Raw genomic sequence first — 7455 nt, 5'->3', positions numbered from 1 at the left:
AAGGAATTTAGAGTTTATGAATCCTAAAATTCTACATCCAGAAAGAAATGTATCAGCCATTTCATTGTAGATTAAGAAACCGCTCTTTCAAGAATTAAATGCCCTTGATCATCAAGAAAGTTAGCAGCAGAGTAGGGATCGGAACCCAAATCCCTTGATTCATAGCCCACTGTTCTCACCACTACCCCACCTCACAGTAAGAAATACTTTTCCAGATCCCCTATAACCTATCTACACTCATTCCCTCCATCCCAATCCAAATAGACACTGAGGTGCAGTGAAAAGTTTCCTGGATTTGGAATCTAAATGCCTAAATTTAAAAGTCAGCTCTTTCACTTACTACCTGTATGACTGTAGGTAAGTTACAAGGCCTCATTTTCCTTATCTGAAAAATGAGGCATTGAACATAATGGTCCCTAAAGTATCTGGAAGCGTACAACTTTAAAACTATGATCCAGTGAAAATCCCTAAGGTGACTTTTGACCAGATTTGTATTGCTTTGCAGGAGCAGTGAGCAGGCTGGGCTTCAGGGTTCCGCTGTCAAGCTAGTCAACAGTATTGTCCCTGATAAGCAAGAGGTATCCAGGAACCAGTCTTCAGATGAAGGGCAGTAAAGTAAGCAGTTACCAAGAATATAAGATTAGCCTTTTGCTGGAATGTGCAGAAGCCATGTGGATATTCCATCACATCATCCTGTTATGAGAAAATTGTACTCCATGTGCTCTACTCATAGAAATATCAAATGATATATTTTTGTTCTTCCAAGTACAGTTTATACTATGTCTGAACTAGAAATTTTTCTTCAAGGGCTTCGCTGAGTTTAGGTAATGGCACAAGAAATCATTTTGCCTCTCCTTATCTTAATTATAAGTACTGATGTCTACTAGTAACTGCATTTGCATTAATTATTCTGCAAAATGGTCTTCATTCCTAAACATTCCCTTTTCATTTCTTCATAGAAGATGGCAGAGTAATAGAAGTAGAGTTAAGCATAATAACAATCAAAATGTTATTTTACTACCTATAAAGCTAAATTGCCTCTTGGCACTCTAAATATAAGGCTTGTATTCACCAAATTATCATATTTCTAGAAAGAGTGAACTATATTAATAGGTATATTCTTACTACAAAGTAATAGCTTCTGCATTATTCTATGGAGTTGTACAACAGCATTTATTTTTTGTTAGTCTAGTTTTCATTGAGGCAGACTTCAGGGACCACTCACTTTGGAGGCTAAAGCAATTACTGATCATAAGCCAATCAAATTCCTTCCATGCAGTGCAAAGCTGAGTTTGGAGAACGTCTTAAAATTTTACAAGCGATTGAACTTAAAAGAGTTATTCTTTCATCATCAAAATGTTTGATTTTTGCCTTTAGAAGCAAATTTATTTCATGACACATTTTATAAATTTTAAAAGTTCAATATTTGTTATTGGATCTGGGGAATTATGTCCTTGAATCTGTGATCTCATTAGTGTGTGTACTCCCCCTTGTGATATAAATCTCAACCTATCAATACCTTCAGAACCTATGCAGCTCTTTTCAGTATCCTCCTATAAATCCTGCATTTACTTCACCAAATATGCCAGGGTCTTTCCTCTAGATATCTTGATATAGTATAGGTTCAGCATAGGACATGCTCTTAATATCTGACTAATTCGCTTCCTTCTCTGATCATACATCTCTTTAATGACATATTTTCCTATACTTTTTGTGTGCAATTCATCATTAGTACAATAGCCTATTTTATGCCCATTATGCTTCTTTTCATTGCTCTTTGGATAATCTGTAATTTTAATTTTGGGGGCACTGCAGTATTCCACAATGCAAAACCATATATACAGCATTACCAGAAGAATATCGATGTTTAAAAAAGTAGGGTTTTGTTTCAGCAACAAATTTGGGGTCACTGAAGGCATAGGAATAAGAAGTGGACCTATTATTTCCCTTATTGAAGGAAATTCTTGGTGAAATATCTCCCTCTACCAATGCAAGCTGGCGCTTTCTCTGAAGCTTCCTGTCTTAGTTGCCTACAACACTGCAAGTTTAAGTGACTTGCCCAGGATCAGTAATGCAAATGTATCAGGGGAAGAACTTGACCCTAGGTCTTCCTGGCTCTGAATGATTCTCTCTACCGACACATTATGCCATCTCTCGTGATTCATTTGGGGTCACTGAAAGCACTGCAAAATATTTTAATTCCAATTTAATCTGCTTTCTATCTCTATTCAGTTCTAAGCCCAGTTAATTAATCATACCATTAACCAAAACTCTCCAAAAAAGTGAGAAAAAAGGTATTAGGGTGTTATAAATGTAAAGATCTTTTATACTTAATTAAAATCAACTCAATTCAACAAATATTTATTAAGCACTTACTGTGTCTAAGGCACTGTGCTGGGCACTGCAGGAGACACAAGGCTTAAGTAAAGCACAGTCCTTCATGGAACTTATACTCTAGTAAATGGATGTTCAACTAATAGGGAGGAAAGTATGGGTTTTATAAGGTTTCTATTACAGTAACTGCTGAGCTTTTGTTATATACAACAATAACTATGGGCAAGCATAGTTGGGTTTCAACTTGAATTATTGGAGGGGGCATCCAAATTGATGATATTGCATATCTATTTGAGTATTTAAGAGCTACCTGTTAGCATATTTATAGTCTTAAGAATTATCCATTAAATGTCCTACCTCCTCTTCTGAAGTCTTTCTCTGTCAGTGAAGTAATATCTTAAAGGCTTCAATTATGGGTAATGAGCTATATACTGATTATCCAAGGATCAACCTAAATAAATTTGGAAATGTTTGCCACCAACTTGGATAGAGGGATGAACAAAAACAACAAATAATAATGCTGATTGTTGGTGGAGTTGTGAAGTGATCCAGCCATTCTGGAGAACAATATGGAACTATGCCCAAAGAGTTATAAAATTGTGCATAACTTTTGATCCAGTAATACCACTGCTAGATCTAGGTCCCCAAAAGATCTTTAAAAAGTCAAAAGAACCCACATGTACATAAATACTTATAACAGCTCTCTTTGCATTAGCAAAGAATTGGAAATTGAGGAGATGCCCATCAATTGGGGAATGGCTGAACAAGCTGTGGTATCTGAATGTAATGAAATACTTTTGTGCTATAAGAAATGATGAGCGGGCAGATTTCAGAAAAACTTGGAAAGATTTACATGAAGTAAGTGTGAAACGAGAAGGACCAGGAGAACATTATACACAGTAACAGCAACATTGTTTGATGATCAGCTTTGATAGATTTGCTTCTTCTCCACAATAGAGTATCTAAGACAATTCCAAAAATCTCATGATGGAAAATACTACCCACATCCAGGGAAAGAACCATGGAGTCTGAATGCAGATAGAAGCAGAATATTTTCTCTTTTTTGTTGTTGTTGTTGTTGTTTCTTTCTCTTGGTTTTTCCCTTTTGTTCTGATTCTTCTTTCACAACATGACTAATGTGGGAATATATTTAATATGATTGTACACATATAACCTATATCAGATTGCTTGCCATCTTGGGGAGGGGGGTGAGGGGAGGGAGGGAGAAAAAAGTTTATAACTCAAACAATTATAAGATTTTGAATGTTAAAATCTTTCTTTACATGTAATTGGTAAAAAATAAAATACTATTAAAAGAAAAAAAATGATGCTGAGATAAAGTCTTCTCACAGCAATATGTAGTACAAATTGTGACAGGAGCATAGAGATGAGAAAATCACCTAGGCATGTTGACAAAGTAATCTAGGCATAAAGTGATAAGAGCCTGGACAAGATCCCATTTTCTAAATCATCCATTTCTGCCCCAAAGACTCTGTTTTAGCAAGAACAGAGAGCTAGCCACACTTATCCAATCAGCGAACGCAATCGGTTAAAGCCATTCCATAGCTGTGGTCTTTACTTGTATGTGGAGGAGCGAAACAGACAGGAGAAGCTAATAAGGTTGCTGTACATTCAGAAGCACATCTCAAGTGGTTATTGATCAGCATAACTCTAAATTTAAGAGAGCTGCTGGCTTGCAATTCAGGGAAGTGACCCTTGCTATGGTAACTTCACTTTCTATATTTCTGGGATGTCTGCTGATTGCCAGCTTCAAGGTGGGCTACTCAAGAACCTTGCAATTAGTGTATTTGGGAATTCTTTTTCAAGAGGTTAATAGAAGCACTGTACATTGGTCGCAATTATTTCTACCAGTCAATAATGTATCTAGAATGAATTTCTCAAAAGCTAATCAAAAATGTAAGAGGTTGCTGCCTCTTAATTTTTTCAATCAACTGAATCTGCCCACTCTTCTATACGCAGAATTGCTACACGTACAAGGAAATACAACAGAATTTTGTACCAGGTGCACGGAATTATGTCTTTTCTTCCTGATTTCATTTGGGAAAGCAAACAACCTTCTTAGGGGCTTTCCCATGAAAAACTGGACATGTGCATAAATTTTTGATGTGTGGATGCTAAAATATCTATTGGTAAAAGTAAAGGAAAAACAATTTTCAGGTGTGGGTTTTTCCCACTATTCATTCTTATGTTTGGAAACACTAAATTTCATATTTCCTCTAAAATTCATTCTTGAGTGGTCTGAGACCAAGATTGGAAATGTTCAGGTAGGAAAGTGACTCATGAAAAGGCTGTGAAGGCTGGGCTGGCAGCAACATCTGGATGACAATTCAGATTCTAAGGTCACCAGGGCTTGAAACAGGAGTCTGAAACTTCACTCCCTGTACCTCAAACTGAGAAGTCCCCAAGCCCATTTCTCAGGGCCACAAACTCTAAAGAGGAGAAAGGGACCCTTCCTTCACCCAGCTTAGCTCATGGTGTCCATGCTGAGAGTGAACAAGTCCATCACCCCTGGACACCACCAGAGAAAGAGCAATTGTGCCTCCATCAATTAGATTTAAAGATTCAGCCAATTCCTGCTACGTAGCTAATGAAAAGAGGTTGCTCCCACCCATGGTAGGGGAACAGAGAATGTTTTCTCCCAGAAGCAGGTTCCTGATATCTCTCACATGGGTACTTCCATCTTAGGTGATTGAGACATACATGAAAGTCCTCTAATAAATAAAAGCTAGGCACTGAGGACACCTTGGGTTGTTTCAGTAAGGGAAACTCTGTAACCAGAATCGCACATTGCAGGCTACTAGAACCTGCGGCCTCAAGGACCACATCTGTGCCTACTGCCCCCAAGCTAGTAAAGATCTGGAGCTCCTCATGCCCATTCTATCCTCAAGTGATCAAGAAGTGATGTCACTAATCTGCAAATTAAAAAAAGAACAAAAGTTGCAAATATTTTTGTCGATTCTGATGATTCTGACAATTGTGATATATGTATGTATTATGTTATCATAATACATTATATTCATGTCATATAAAATAATATGAGATTATATTTAAATATATTATGTAACATGTTACATATAATATTTACATACAAGAGAATATGTCATTAAACATACATACAATGTTTAATATATTTATGACTTGCATTTATGTGGCGCTTTAAAGTTTGCAAAGCACTTTTATGTACATTATCTAATTTGAACATCACAAGAATGCTATGAAGTAAATACTATGGGCATTCCCTGCTTCGTTTACAAATGAGGAAGTTGAGAAGCAGAAAGGGAACACAACCAGTAACTGTCGTAGGTGGGATCGGAGCCCAGGCTTTCCAAACCTCGCACTCTATTGGGAGGGATGAGGTAGTAAGGAAGGAGGCAAAGTGTTAGGTAAATATTTATTGTCTAGGGGATAGAACTTGGGAGGGAAAGGGAGAGCTACATGGAGATGAACCCAAACACAGAGGGTGATTTTTATTGTTGTTTTCCATGCTTAGATAGTATCAGAATTTGGGGACTCCAGATCTCCATTTAGGGACCGCAGAGGGAAGTAGTCACTTTTAATAAAATCATATAATCTATCTAAGGAGCAGACCCTTCCACACCTGGATAAAGGCCTGAATACCTCAGACAAGGTCACAATTGGCTAGAAGAACTACCTTTCTTATTAGACACCAATAAGAAGGGACCCTGATTGGAGAAGGACTAGTTTTCTTTAGGGAAACCAAAGTTACCACTGTCTTCCCTGTGTTCTTGCCTCACGAAACTAGAATATCCTATCTGGGTTTGGGTTCAAGTTTGAGAAAATTAAATTGCTAAGAATTTTTTGCAGCGTGAGTAGCAGTTGTCTTTGAGTGCTCCCTTAGGCCTTGGCCATTTGCTCATTCATTCAGTTCAACAATTACTATATATTATCATGTGTGCATACAGCCCAAATTCTGACTTCAAGAAGCTTATCATCTAGTAGACCACCTGAGGGAAACTTTTCTTGCCAGTCTGTTGAATCACTCATCTTGAGTTCCTGACCTAGTTCCTACTCTGCCCATTTCACATAAAATGCCCTAATAGTCCAGCGGATGCGAGAACAACAATTGTTAGCCTAACCACACTGTCTCATCCTTTCCCATAAACCCTACCTCCCTCTTCCCACCCCCAGCCCACCCCAATTTGATGTCTGAATGGAACAGGAAGGCTTACAATATTTACCTGCAATGTCCTATCTGTTCTTTGGCACCTATTTGCAAATGGGCATATCCTTGCAAATAGGCAGTATCGCTATATCTCCTTTATATTTATCTGCATCCATCTGCTGCCACTTAGGTGTGACTGTTGCTTTACGTTTGGGTCTTTATCCATGTCAATGCAGTGTAATGGGAAGAGGGTTCCTCTGTTCCCTGAATGCTACTCTCATACAAGTAAGCTCCTATGGGTAATGAAATTGCCTGAGACGAAATATCATTTTGCTACTAACAAATGTAGCATATTATATTCATATAACATATTACAATATAATACATACACATATCGGAATCATCAGAATTGACAAAGATATTTTCAAACTTTGTTCATATTTAATTCCATCTTAAAATGGACATAATAAAACTGATGAGAAAATAGAAACTAGATAGCATTTGGATAGCATCTCTTCTGCTCATTGGGAAATAGACACATGGCATAATGAATGGAGTATTGCACTTGAAGATAAGAATACATGGTTTCAAATCTTACCCCTGCCAGTTTCTTACTTAACCTGACTGAGCTTCAGGTTCCTTGTCAATGTCATGAGTCAGTCAACAAGCTTACTATGTATAAGGCACTGTGCTAAGCACTGAGAAAAGAAAGATCCTAGAAAGAAACAAGTCCCTCCCCTCAAGGAGCTCACCTTCTAATCAAGGAGACATGTAAATAACTAGGTACATGCAAGATATATATAGAATAGATGGAAAGTCATCTCAGAGGTCAAAGCCCTAGCAATTAAGTGGACCGGGAAAGTCCTCCTGCAGAAGATGTGATTTGAACAGATTCTTCTGTAAAATAGATTTTCACTGATATATTTTGTTTTTATATCACCTAGATTTCCCTCTGTATCTGCCCTCCCAGATATCCC

The sequence above is a fragment of the Notamacropus eugenii genome, chromosome 5, assembly GCF_028372415.1.
Source record: "Notamacropus eugenii isolate mMacEug1 chromosome 5, mMacEug1.pri_v2, whole genome shotgun sequence".
NCBI lineage: Eukaryota > Metazoa > Chordata > Mammalia > Diprotodontia > Macropodidae > Notamacropus > Notamacropus eugenii.
Note: the sequence above shows the minus strand (reverse complement) of the source record.